The sequence below is a fragment of the Chiloscyllium plagiosum genome, unplaced genomic scaffold, assembly GCF_037043375.1.
Source record: "Chiloscyllium plagiosum isolate Xiang-an unplaced genomic scaffold, Cpla_swu_hap1 HiC_scaffold_24, whole genome shotgun sequence".
Lineage (NCBI taxonomy): Eukaryota > Metazoa > Chordata > Chondrichthyes > Orectolobiformes > Hemiscylliidae > Chiloscyllium > Chiloscyllium plagiosum.
In genome coordinates, this window is record NW_028270162.1 from 28,693,516 (window position 1) to 28,708,629 (window position 15,114).

Sequence of the window (15,114 nt, forward strand, 5' to 3'; positions counted from 1 at the left end):
GAAGTCTGCTACATGTATAGTTTTCAATTTTAATATGTGTAAATTTTTGTGATTGTACCTATTTCAATAGGCTGAGCCCAAATTATTCAAAAAGAACAAATTGAAGCAAAACCAGAAATTGCTGGAGAAACTTAACATCTGTGGAGAGAAAGCAGAGTTAACATTTTGAATCTAGTGATCCTTCTTCAGTGATCTGAGTTCTAATCTTGCGGTCCTGAAGAAGAGACTGAAAATGTTAACTCCAGAGATGTTGTCAGATCTGTTGAGTGTCTTCAATAACTTCTGTTTTTGTTTCAGATTTCTAGCATCCATCTATAATTCTCTGGCTTGTCCTTACTGCCCTTCTTAAACAGTGGCACCATGTTAGCCAACCTCCAGTCTTCCAGCTACTCACCTGGTGACTATCGATGATATGAATACCTCAGCAAGGGGCCCAGCAATCACTTCTCTAGCTTCCTACAGCCTTCTAGGGTACACCTGATCAGGTCCTGAGGAATTATCCACTTTTATGCGTTTCAAGACATCCAGCAGTTCCTCCTTTGTAATATAGACATTTTTCAAGATGTCACCATCTATTTCCCTACATTCTATATCTTCCATGTCCTTTTCCACAATAAACACTGATGCAAAATACTGGTTTAGTATCTCCCCCATCTCCTGTGGTTCCAGACCACCCTATTATTCGTACATAACTAAACTCCCCTTACGAATATGCTTCTCAACCTCCCTCTGACTATTGGGGGGTCTATAATACAATCCCAATTAGGTGATCATCCCTTTCTTATTTCTCAATTCAACCCAAATAACTTCCCTGGATATATTTCTGAGAATATCATCCTTCAGTACAGCTGTGATGCTATCCCTTATCTAAACCGCCACACCCCATCTCTCTTGCCTCCCTTTCTGTCCTTCCTATAGCAGTTGTATCCTGGAATGTTAGCTGCCAGTCCTGTCCATCCCTGAGCCACATTTTTGTAATTGCTATGATATCCCAGTCTCATGTTCCTAACCATGCCCTGAGTTCATCTGCCTTCCTTGCATTGAAATAAATGCAGTTTAATTTATTAGTCCGACCTTGTTCTCAGCTTTGTCCCTGTCTGCCCTGACTGTTTGACTCGCTTCTTTTTTCAACTGTACCAGTCTCAGATTGATCTCTTTCCCCATTATTTCCCTGGGTCTCACCCCCCACCCCCCATCTTGCTAGTTTAAATCCTCCTGAGCAGCTCAAGCAAATCTTCCTGCCAGTATATTAGTCCCCTTCCAATTCAGGTGCAATCCGTCCTCCTTGTACAGGTCACTTCTCCTCCATAAGAGATTCTCATGATCTAAAAATGTGAGTCCTTCTCCCAAACACCAGCTCCTCAGCAAGGCATTCACTCTATTTGCCTACTCCTACCTTCACTAGCTCACATCACCGAGACTAATCCAGATATTACTACTCTCAAGGATCTCCTTTTTCAATTGCTGCCTAACTCTCCAGCTTCTCCCTTCAGAATGTCATCCTTTTCCCTTCCTATGTCATTGCTTCCAATGTGTACAATGACCTCTGCTGGTTCCTCCCCTTGAAAGACCAGTGAGCCTAACGTTGGTGATGGGCAAGTTGTTGGAGAGAGAATCCTGAGGGTTAGGATTTACATGTATTTGGAAAGGAAATGACTGAATAGGAATAGCCAACATGGTTTTGTGTGTGGGAAATCATGTCTCACAAACTTGATTGAATTTTTGGAAGAAATAACAAAGAGAATTGATGAGGGCAGAGCGGTGGACTTGATCTATATGGACTTCAGTAAGGCGTTCAACAAGGTTCCCCATGGGAGACTGGTTAGCAAGGTCAGATCTCATGGAATACAGGGAGCACGAGCTATTTAGATACAGGACTGGCTCAAAGATAGAAGACAGGGGGTGGTGCTGGAGGATTGTTTTTCAGACTGGAGACCTGTGACCAGTGGAGTGCCACAAGGACTGGTGCTGGGTCCACTACTTTTCGTCATTTATATAAATGATTTGGATGCGAGCATAAGAGGTACAGTTAGTAAGTTTGCAGATGACTCCAAAATTGGAGGTGTAGTGGACAGCAAAGAAGGTTACCTCAGATTACAATGAGATCTTGAACTGATGGGCCAATGGGCTGAGAAGTGGCAGATGGAGTTTAATTCAGATAAATGTGAGGTGCTGTATTTTGGGAAAACAAATCATAGCAGGACTTATACACTTAATGGTGAGGTCCTAGGGAGTGTTGCTGAACAAAGAGACCTTGGAGTGCAGGTTCATAGCTCCTTGAAAGTGGAATCGCAGGTAGATAGGATAGTGAAGAAGGTGTTTGGTATGCTTTCCTTTATTGGTCAGAGCATTGAGTACAGGAGTTGGGAGGTCATATTGCGGCTGTACAGGACATTGGTTACGCCACTTTTGGAATATTCTGTGCAATTCTGGTCTCCTTCCTATCAGAAGATGTTGTGAAACTTGAAAAGTTTTACAAGGATGTTGACAGGGTTGGAGGACTTGAGCTATAGGGTGAGGTTGAATAGGCTAGGACTGTTTTCCCTGGAAGGTTGGAGGCTGAGGGGTGACCTTATAGAAGTTTATAAGATCATGAGGAGCATGGATAGGATAAATAGACAAAGTCTTTTCCCTGGGGTGGGGGGGAGTCCAGAACTAGAGGGCGAGAGGGGAAAGATATAAAACAGACCTAAGGGGCAACATTTTCACTCAGAGCATGCCATGTGTATGGAATGAGCTGCCAGAGGAAGTTGTGGACGCTGGTACAATTACAACATTTAAAAGGCATTTGGATGAGTATATGAATAGGAAGGGTTTGGAGGGATATGGGCCGGGTGCTGGCAGGTGGGACTAGATTGGGTTAGGATATCTTGTTGGCATGGATGGGTTGGACTGAAGGGTCTGTTTCCGTGCTGTACATCTCTATGACTCTAAGTGCAGTTCTTTGTTTTATTTGTTTGACAATTCGCTTTGGAGGATGATGTAAACTAGCTCTCCCAATATTCATTACAACTGGATAAAATAAAATTGTAAATTTGTAATGGGTGCTGGAACCAAGAATACCATTTTACACTGTTGTCCAAAGTCAAAATTAGCCCCAGGTCATTTTCTCACAAGAGTAATGATGCTAAATGAAATGGGTACAAGGTGAATAAAACAAGGTCAGCACTTACTTATCTGAAGGCACTGAACAAAATTGCAGTATCATATGATTCCTAATGAACATTTTTAATAGCTCACTGAGAATTTGTAAATATCAGGTGATCAGAGAAAATCACACAGCCTCATTTAAAGAATGATTTAATTCAAATCCTGAAAGCTACAATCTGATAAATCGAACCTCTACAGTAGGAGGGGTAATGGAAAATAGAATTAGCAATGCTCTGATCGTCATGTAGAAGTTCAAAGAGGATACTACATATGACTTCAGAAAACTATGACCAGGTGACACATTGACTAACTCCTACTTGGTTTTCAAAAAGGGTTTTTAATAGACTGTCTCATGAGGGATTATATATGATCATTAGTTTTGGCAAATTCAATCACAAAATTGGTTAAAGCACTGTAAGAAGAGGATAGATTTAAATACTCAGTGAAGTAGCAAATACCTGGATGGGACTAGTTTTTCTTTGCTCACTTGTGGGACATGGGGCAGTGCTGGCTGGGCCAACAGTTATTGTCCATCCCTAGTGCCCTTGAGAAGGTAATAGTAGGTTCCCTTCTTGAACTGCTGCAGTCTATTTATTCTACATAGATCCATAATGCTATGAGGTAGGGAGTTCTAGGATTTTTACCCAACAACAGTGAAGGAGCATGAATATACTTCCAGGTCAGGATCATAAAATCACCTACAGCGTGGAAGCAGGCCATTCAGTAAGTCAGGTCTAGACCGAACCTCCGAAGAGTACACTTCCCAGATCCACCCTATCCCTGTAACCCTGCATTTCCCATTGCTAATCTACATAACTTGCACATCCTTGGACAATTTAGCATGGCCAATCCAGCCAACCCTCATATCCTTGGACTGTGGGAGGAAACCCACCCAGTTATCAAGAGAACGTGCAATCTCCACATAGACAGTCACGCAAAACTGGAATCAAACCTGGCACCCTGGCGCTGTGAGGCAACAGTGCTAACCACTGAGCCATTATGTCTCGGAGGGGAGCTTGCAGGTGGTGGTGTTTCCATGTAGCTATTTTCCTTGCCCTTCTAGGTAGCAGTGGTCTTAAGTTTGGAAGGTGCTGTTTAAGGATCCTTGATCAATTTCTGAAGTGTAACTTGTTCCATATATACACATAATTTTTCCATTGATTGCCAGCTTCAACTTCATTGAGCATTGGTGGGAAATTGGATCCACACAGTTTATGCTACATTTCAGCCATTCTTCTCTCTGTCCAAAAGGAATCTTAGTTTCTAATTTCCATCTTCTGTGACCATGTTCCAGAATTCTTACTAGGTGTTCAAATAGAAACTAAGATAGACAAAGACTTTCTCCGTGCAGGTTCATAGTGTCTTGAAAGTGGAGTCACATCTTGATAGGATAGTGAAGAAGACATTTGATATGCGTGCCTTTATTGGTCATTGCATTGCGTATAGGAGTTGGGATATCACATTGCGACTGTACAGGACATTGGTGAAATCACTTTTGGAGTATTGTGTGTAATTCTGGTCTCCCTCCTATAAGAAGGATTTTGTGAAATGTGAAAAGGTTCAGAAAAGATTTATGAGGATGATGCCACGGTTGGATGGTTTGAGCTATAGAGAAAGGCTGAATAGGCTGGGGTTATTTTCCCTGGAGCATCCAAGGCTGAGGGGCGACCTTATAAAGGTTTATAAAATCATGAGGGGAAAGGTCTTTTCCCCAAGGTGGGGCAACATAAAACTAGAGGGCATAAGTTTAAGATGAGAGGGGAGAGATTTAAAAGGGACCTAAGGGGTAACTTTTTCACGCAGAGAGTGGTACGTGTATGGAGTGAGCTGTCAGAGGATGTGGTGGAGGCTGGTACAATTACAACATTTAAAAGGCATCTAGATGGGTATACGAATAGGAAGGGTTTAGAGGGATATGGGCCAAATGCTGGCAAATGGGACTAGATTTATTTAGGATATCTGATCAGCATGGATGCATTTGACCAGAGGGTCTGTTTCTGTGCTATACATCTCATTTAACAGGCATCATCTGTTTCTCTTCTAAATTCAAAATCTCATTATGTTAAGCATTAAACACCTTCAAAGACACAGACCAAATCCACATGATCTATCCAAGATCCAAGACACAAATAACTGGTGTTAAAATATATCTAAATCACACATCAATCTACGTCACACCTTCCCACAGAGAAGGACGGAAACGTATTTTTAAGAGGCATTTTCATTGCTCAACAAAATTATCCAAACACTGCTTTAATGTTACATTAACAACAGTAACATGGTAATATTAAACATACAACCAGTTACGCAGCAACCACATTTTAATTAGGATCCATTACATAACTCAGTATCCTACATATATCATCTTGATAAAGCATGCATTAGAACTTCCTTTCCAGGGTCATGAATGATATTCAATTTATATGTTTGGGGATTAATAATCAAGCGCAATCATTATTAGTACTTGTCCTGCAATTTTTCTGAGAAAATCAAAGGATTGTGGTTTGCACAAATAATAGTGTCTTTCACATTGTAGGGGATTTAAATCTCAATAATGTAGCCACATCACAAGACTCAATACCTTGTTTGCTACTGTAGAATATTATTACTGCAATTAGTTTTTCTCAAAGAAACTGACCAACAGGTCATTCCACCCCCATCTCACAATTTCCAGTAAAATATCCATCATACTGGCATTAAAAGCCAGTTTGAATGGCTTCTCATAATTAGGCACAGTTAGGCACAATGACTCAGTGGTCAGCATAGCTGCCTCACAACACTAGGGAACTGGGCTTGATTCCACCCTTAGGTGATTGTGTGGTGTTTGCACATTCTCCCAGTGTCTGTATGGGTTTCCTCCCACAGTCAAAAGATGTGGAGATTAGGTGGATCGGCCATGGGAAATGCAGGCTCTGAGTGGCATGCTGTTTGGATGGTTGGTATGGGCTGAATGGCCTGCTTCCATTCTATGGCCTTCCATAATCTACAACCAATGTGTTGTGAGTACAGTTTTCAAAAGCACTCTGGAATCCATTTAAATGTTAAATCTTAATTTTTGTCCTAGACATAGAAGCATCCAACATCGCCCTTAATTTCACTTTTCAAGTTATTTGGCTAAAAACAAATAAATGATCTAAGTAGGCAACACGTTATATAGTCTTCAATGATTTTATTGGTTAATCTTTGAAATGCTGCTGAGACATCTTCCACTCCATTGGCATTACTTTGCATTGATAAGGTTCATTCAGTATTACAAAATCTTTGGTCCTATGAATCAATAGAACTTTTCCAACCTGATTCTTGGCGTGTCATTGCTTTACATTTCAAGAAGGCAGCAGTGTCTGGGCTCAGAGCCTGGAGATTGTCCACTCTGTCCATCTTTCTTTTTTTAATCTTTTTTTCCTTCTTTTATCATTATTTTTTCTTGTTTATGGTTTTTTTAAATTTACCTTCTGAAGAGAGCTCAGTCATAGAGGTGATGGCTAGCGTCCAAGTGGGACTTTGGCACTCAGCGACAAGGTGGCTGGTGAGCCAGGTGGAACTCTTAGTATCGACAGCATTGCTGCATCATTGAGGTCAAGGGCGAGGAGGGTGGTGAGCCTGAGTGGGATGTTGGTGGTTGGCAGTGAGATGGCAGCACAGAGGTCAAGCCCAGTGTGGAGGAGAGATCAAGCCTAGCATATAGCATCTGCAGGCCCATAGCTAAAGAAGGACCATTACATTTCTTTATTTTTCTACTTTGTACCTAAGATTTTGTACCTAGGAACCTTTGAAACTTCGTACCTCAGATGGCACTGGGAATGGTGACTCCTGTATACTTGAGTATACTTGACAATAAAACTGAATTCTAATTCTAATTTTTGATCCAATTTGTAATTTTTCTGATATTTCTTTCTCAGTCCCTACTTACTTCACTACCCTAAAGTACACTTTTCCCTTGACTATCATCCCTGTCATAATATTTTTACAATACCCTCAGTGATTCTTTCTCCTGTGTGGAGTATTAACTATGTGACACATATCATTGGGTTTCTTTTTGATTTGTATGTTCCAGTGAACTCTGCTTTTAATGATTTGGAGACAACCACCTGATGAAGAAGGAGCGCTCCAAAAGCTAGTGCTTCCAATTAAACCTGTTGGACTATAACCTGGTGTTGTGTGATTTTTGACTCTGTTTTTAGTGGTTCTCAAGAGACAAGTAATAACACTAACAGCTTTGCCTATAGCATCAAAATTTGGAATGTTGGCCTTTTACCCACTCACACATTTTCATTGTTTTGTTGAGTGCCTTTCAAATGTTTTTGAGCGAACTCTCAAGTTTTGGTCAGTTTCTCTCTGAAATTCTAAAACATGGGCTGGAAGCATAAGCTCTGAGTTTTGATTAATCAGTTTCTGTTTAATCAATTTAAGTTGTCATCTCATCACATGTCTGTTGTTGTGAAGTTGGGTAGAACAATCATAGATTGGGAAGCAGGAATTTGGTGTTTGTAAAATTGTGAAATGGGAAAAGCATTATGTGGTCCTTTGAAAAGATGGTGCGGTTTTTGTGCTTAGAGATAAAAATGGATGTCTGTGAGTAGCAACATGAATTTGCAAGTACACAGAGAGCCCAAACTGAAACTATTGTATCGAAAGGCCGTACAGTTAGCAAATCAAGCAGCAGTTTTTATCAAGACACCAGGTTTTTGAATTTAGCCAATCAATTTGAATGCATTACTTCAATTCCAAAAACCTATTAAATTTAAAACTGATGATTTTGACAACATTGGACCAATCCTATTGTAAGAAATACTGATATGCCATCAAGGGGGCAGTTGGACAAAGATCCTAGAGCTAGCTACCATCCACCAGTGCTAACGGCCCTCAGCTCTCAAGAGACAATCGCTGGCTCTCACAACTTCATCTATGTCTAAGAGAAAATACCATCTAAATACCAGCAGTACCAGTGCTGCAGAAGGCATTCCTGGCAGAAGAATCGACGGCGAAGACACAGGACATTCTAGAAGACATGTAACTTGGCTGTAATTTTGAGAGAATAAATTCTATTTTTGTTATATGAGTGGGACTTGGATTTATTAGAATAGCATACCATTAGAATCTTGTTTTGTTCAGGATTAGTTAATAGTTAGAAGGGTTTTTTTTGATTTGTTAATAGTTTAGTTAATTTGTTCCCTGTTAGAATGAGATAAGTACAAAGTTTGGGAGAAGATTTGTAGCTCGGGTGCTCGTTGTTGTGGTTCTGTTCGCCGAGCTGGAAATTTTTGTTGCAAACGTTTCGTCCCCTGTCTAGGTGACATCCTCAGTGCTTGGGAGCCTCCGGCATTTATAGTGGCCTGTCCCTGCCGCTTCCGGTTGTCAGTTTCAGCTGTCCGCTGTAGTGGCCGGTATATTGGGTCCAGGTCGATGTGTTTGTTGATGGAGTTTGTGGATGAGTGCCAAGCTTCTAGGAATTCCCTGGCTGTTCTTTGTTTGGCTTGCCCTATAATGGTAGTGTTGTCCCAGTCGAATTCATGTTGCTTGTCGTCTGCGTGTGTGGCTACGAAGGATAGCTGGTCGTGGCGTTTCGTGGCTAGTTGATGTTCATAAGTACATTGTTACTTGTTGATTTTAAAGTGAGTTTCAGGGATTTATTTTACTTAACCCACTTGAAGTTGCTGAAAAACAGGTTATACCATTTTTGACAGGCCTTTTATAGATTATAGGGTGAGGTGCTCCTCTTTTGGTATTCTGGTTTTTAGTTCTCAGAGGAGGTCACCTTCCATTTTATAACACCATATAATAGTGCCCCTAGTTGCAAAAGGTAACAATGAAATTCCTTTATCGCAATGATTAGGGTATTGAATGCAATAAGGTCTTCCAGTTTCTTTGCTGTAAATTGTTTTGTGTTTATTTCATGTCCTCTAATTGCCCTATCTTTCTGGAGTGCAAGTTCTTTTAATTTCATCTTCTTCTATTTGTCTTTTTCCTCACTTTCCCTCTTCCTCTGTTTGTCCTCCCGATCCATTTCATGTTTTCAAGTTTTCTTAACCCTGTTAGAGTCATAGAGATGTACAGCACGGAAACAGACCCTTCGGTCCAACCCATCCATGACAGCAAGATATCCCAACCCAATCTAGTCCTACCTGCCAGCACCCGGCCCATATCCCTCTAAACCCTTCCTATTCGTATATCCATCCAGATGCCTTTAAAATGTTGCAATTGTACCAGCCTCTACCACTTCCTCTGGCAGCTCATTCCATACACGTACCACCCTCTGCATGAAAACGTTGCCACTTAGGTCTCTTTTATATCTTTACCCTTTCACCTTAAACCTATGCCCTCTAGGTTTGGACTTCCCTAATTTGCCTATTTATCCTATCCATACCTCTCATGATTTTATCAACCTCTATGAGATCATTCCTCAGTCTTTGACGCTCCAGGGAAAACAGCCCCAGCCTGTTCAGCCTCTCCATAAAGCTCAAATCCTCCAACCCTGGCAACATCCTTGTAAATCTTTTCTGAACCCTTTCAAATTTCGCAACATCCCTCCAATAGGAAGGAGATCTGAACTGCATGCAATATTCCAAAAGTGGCCTAACCAACGTCATGTACAGCTGCAACATGACCTCCCAACTCCTGTACTCAATACTCTGACCAATAAAGAAAGCTAACCAAACACCTTCACTATCCTATCTACCTGCGACTCCACTGTCAAGGAGCTATGAACCTGCACTCCAAGGTCTTGTGGTTCAGCAACACTCCCTAGGACCTTGCCATTAAATGTATAAGTTCGGCTAAGATTTGCTTTCCCAAAATCCAGTACCTTACATTTATCTAAATTAAACTCCATCTGCCACTTCTTGGCCCATTGGCCCATCTGATCAAGATCCTGTTGTAATCTGAGGTAACCCTCTTCGCTGTCCACTACACGTCCAATTTTGGTGTTATCTGCAAACTTACTAACTACACCTCCTATGTTCATATCCAAATCATTTATATAAATGAAGAAAAGTAGAGGACCCAGCATTGATCCATGTGGCACTCCACTGGTCACAGGCCTCCATTCTGAAAAACAACCCTCCACCACAGCCCTCTGTCTTCTACCTTCGAGCCAGTTCTGTATCCAAATGGCTAGTTCTCCCTGTATTCCATGAGATCTAAACTTGCTAACCAATGTTCCATGGGAAGCCTTGTCAAATGCCTTACTGAAGTCTGTATGGATCATGTCCACCAACTGCCCTCATCAAAAATCTTTGATACTTCCTCAAAACACGCAATCAAGTTCGTGAGACATGATTTTTCACGCACAGTTATATTGATGATCCCTAATCAGTCCTTGCCTTTCCAAATACATGTACATCCTGTCCTTCAGGATTCCCTCCAACAACTTGTTAATCACCAATGCCAGGCTCACCAGTTTATAGTTCCCTGGTTTGTACTTACCATCTTTCTTAAATAATGGTACCATGTTACCCAACCTCCAGCCTTCCGGCACCTCACCTGTGATTATCAACGATACAAATATCTCATCAAGGGGCCCAGCAATCACTTCCCTAGCTTCCCACGGAGTTCCAGGATATACCTAGGGGATTTATCCACCTGCAAGCATTTCAAGACACCCAGCACTTCCTCCTCTGTAATATAGACATTTTTCAAGATGTCACCACCTATTTCCCTACAGTCTATATCTTCTATATCTTCTCTATAGTAAACACTGATGCAAAATACTCATTTAGTATCTTCCCATCTCCTGCAGCTCCACACAAAGGCTGCCTTGCTGATCTTTGAGGGGCCCTATTGTCTCCCTAGTTACACTTTTATTCTTAATATATTTGTAAAATCCCTTTGGATTCTCCTTAATTCTATTTGCCAAAGCTATCTCATGTCCCCTTTTTACCCTCCTGATTTCCCTCTTAAGTATACTCCTACTGCCTTTATACTCTTCTAAGGATTCACTCGATCTATCCTGTCTATACCTGACTTATGCTTCCTTCTTTTTCTTAACCAAACCCTCCATTTCTTTAATCATCCAGCATTCCCTACACCTACCAGCCTTTCCTTTCATCCTAACAGGAATATATTTTCTCTGGACTCTCGTTATCTCATTTCTGAAGGCGACCCATTTTCCAGCTGTCCCTTTACCTGCAAACATCTGCCCCTAGTGAGCTTTTGAAAGTTCTTGCCTAGTACTGTCAAAACTGGCCTTTCTCCAATTTAGAACTTCAACTTTTAGATCTGGTCTATCCTTTTCCATCACTATTTTAAATCTAATAGAATTATGACCGCTGGCCCCAAAGTGCTCCCCCACTGACACCTCAGTCACCTGCCCTGCCTTATTTCCCAAGAGTAGGTCAAGTTTTGCAACTTCTCTAGTAGATATATCCACATACTGACTCAGAAAATTTTGTTGTACAATCTTAACAAATTCCTCTCCATCTAGACCCTTAACATTATGACAATCCCAGTCAATGTTTGGAAAGTTAAAATCCCCTACCATAACCACCCTATTATTCTAACAAATAACTGAGGTCTCCTTACAAATTTGCTTCTCAATTTCCCGCTGACTATTAGGTGGTCTATAATACAATCCCGATAAGGTGATCATCCCTTTCTTATTTCTCAGTTCCACTCAAATAACTTCCCTGGATGTATTTCCAGGAATATCCTCCCTCAGCACAGCTGTAATGCTATCCCTTATCAAAAATACCACTCCCCCTCCTCTCTTGCCTCCCTTTCTATCCTTCCTCTTGCATTTGTATCTTGAAACATTAAGCTGCCAGTCCTGTCCATCCCTGAGCCATGTTTCCGTAATTGCTATGATATCCCAGTCCCATGTTCCTAAACATGCTCTGAGTTCATCTGCCTTCCCTGTTAGGCCCGTTGCACTGAAATAAATGCAGTTTTACTTATCAGTCCTATCTTGTTCTCTGTTTTGTTCGTGCCTGCCCTGACTGTTTGACTTGTTTCTTTTCTCTGACAGCCCAATTTCAGGTTTCCTCTTTTCCAATTCTAAATGTTAAATGATCACTTGAAGAATCTCATCCAAATGAGATCTGACTTTTCATTCTGCCTTCAGTTGTCTGTTAACTCTCAGTTTCGCTTTCATCAAAGATTGTAAACCGTCCACTGTTATGGAGAAACTCGTAGCATCATCAAAGCTATCCTCAAATTTTGTCCAATAGACGTCAGCACAATGCAGCTGCTCTGTGTCTACAACTATCATAGAATAGAATCACTACAATGTAGAAAGAGGCCATTCAGCCCATCAAATCCACACCAACCCTCTGAAGAGCATCCTGCCCAGATCCCCATCCTATTCCTGTAACTCCAATTTTACCATGGCCAACCTGCCTAAGCCTGCACATCCCTCGACATTACAAACAATTTACCATGGCCAATCCATTTAACATGCACATCTTTGGCCTGTAGGAGGAGACCAGAGCACCTAGAGGAAACCCAAATACAGGGAGAACATGCAAACTCCACATAGATAGTCACCCAAATTTGGAATCAACCTGAATCCCTGACATTGTGAGGTAATAATGTTAACTACAGAGCCATTGTGCCATGCCATGTCATGTATCTATGAATTCAAGATGCCTCCAAGAGAATCCAGTTGTTATGATCCCAGCTAATATTACTACTAGATAGATACTTGGTAGATAGATCAGATTTTACTTTTTTTCTGGTTTTAATGAAAGATGGCTTCTCACTGATTCATGAGCATTGAATGTTGCAGGTTTGTTTTAGCAGAACTGAGGTGTGTAACACAAAAGAATGAAGATAAAATAGAATACACCAAATTATTTACATCTGGTACACATTTAAAGATTTTGAAACATGCAGAAAACTACAATCCCATTATTTCCAGCAGCACCCTTTAACAGGACTCAAGATTTAGAGAGGTTTCCCTTCGCTATGTACAGAGGGTTTGACTCAGCTGTAGCTTCAACTCCCAGTTTGGAGAATTTGATTCCTTCTTCCATGAGCATATGTTTTCTCAGCTTCTAATAAGCCCTTTAGAGTCTTAACCAAACTCTTCTGAAAATTTAAAAGGTAACTTCCAACACCGAGGTGACCTGTTTCTCAACTATTTCAGTTCTTTAGGAGCAAATGTTTTCTACATCCAGATGCAGTCAAGTCTGCCAAAACTGCAAACTGAGATGCCAAGTCTTTTTTCCAACCTATGAGTCTTCCCCTAATTAAAAGAAAAATAAGTCACATCAAATAGATCATTCCTTGAATGCTTTAAAACTAAGTCAAGCAGTATTCAAGATACTTCCTTTATCAGATAGATCAATACTAAAATGTTGTGGCAGAGGAATTGCATTTACTTCATTCTATGTCAGACATTGGTAGAATAGGATTTTTAAAAACTGGCTAAGGAACTATTAAACATTGTTGCTCAGAGAGATTTTAGTGTCCTTCTTTCAGAAACACCGAAATTTAATATAAATATAGAGCAAGCAATTGGGAAGGCAAATGATAAAAATTATGAAGCTTTGCAGCAATTGTAGAGGGCTTTGGTGAGATTGAATCCAGAGTACTGTGTACAGTTTTGGTCTCTGTACCTAAGGAAGGATATACTTAGAAGGAGTGCAGCCAAGATTGATTCTCGTGATAAGAGGATTTTCCTATGAGGAAACGTTGCCTGGAGTTTAGAAGAATGAGAGATGATGTCATTGAAATTGAAAAGATTCTGCCAGGGCTTGGCTGAGTGAATGGTGCGAGGCTGTTCTGTCTTGGAGAGTCTAGATCTATAATTTATAGTCTGAGAATAGGGGGCTGACCATTTTGCATTGAGATGGGGAGAAATTCATAGTGTTGTAGTCTCACTCTTGCTCTTAATTGTAATATTTTTATATTAAATAATTGGCCACAAAGAACTTAAAAATTATTAAAAGGGGACGTGATGTGGACATTTGTTTTTGGTATTGCACTTACCATAACTGTAAGGCATGAAAGCCACCCTTTGAAGGGAAACAATCAATAATACAGCCTACAAAGAGGTTTCTGATTGCTTGGATTATGATTGGCTTGGAGATGCAGCACTAACTGTTCATAGACTTGGTTGACTGATTAATTCAAAACTAGACAAGTCAACTATGATTGGTCAGAGTATTGTCATGAGGATGCAGCAGGATTAGTTGTCTCCAGAACTCTTTCTCAGTGAAAACGTGCAATGTATTGTCATATTCCTATTGTTTACAAAGAACAGGGCTTGTGCATGAATAAAGTAGCTTTAGCAACCACAAATTCATCACACAGTGAGCTGGACCAATAATTTTAAATTGGTTTCCAAACTAATTATTAGCATGGTTAGGATTACAGTATTTAGTGAATGTTGTCCATTAGCAGCATCACGTCATTGTTGGACATAATGTCTATGTTCTGAGGTTTGTGAGCATGTTTTGATTGAGCAGAGTTGCTGCATGTTGTAAACAGTACAAGGAACATGTTGTTTGATATGGTCTGCCAGTTAATAGAGTATATATGGCTTACACACCTGGCATCACATTGGCACTGAAACTCAGATAGCATATTAGTGCTTTGTCTGGTAGGTAGCGTGTATTTTTGACTTGCCCGTAACATACTGTTAATGGATAAAAACACGTGTGTTTACTGCAAAGTAGCATGTGTGACTGGCTTCACCTGTTGCTCACATTCTTTGAGACACCTTCCCCTTCCAGCGTAAAATGGGGTCGACTAGCCACCTTTCAGGGCTAAATGAGAGTTTCAAGTTGCTCTCCACCCAGTTCACACAGCTGAACAGCCATGCTGCAGGGCTAGTTACAGAATTGTGTGCTGGATATATTTAGTGACCACTAAGTGACTAGTTTGGAGTTATTGATCGAATTTGCCCTCATGTCTCTCTGTAATCATGCATGGATTGCCCTAGGCGCAAAGAAATGACATCCCTTTACAGCTATCATGTATGATTGATGAAATCTTGATGTCTAGATTCAGTGATTAAATACAGATTCC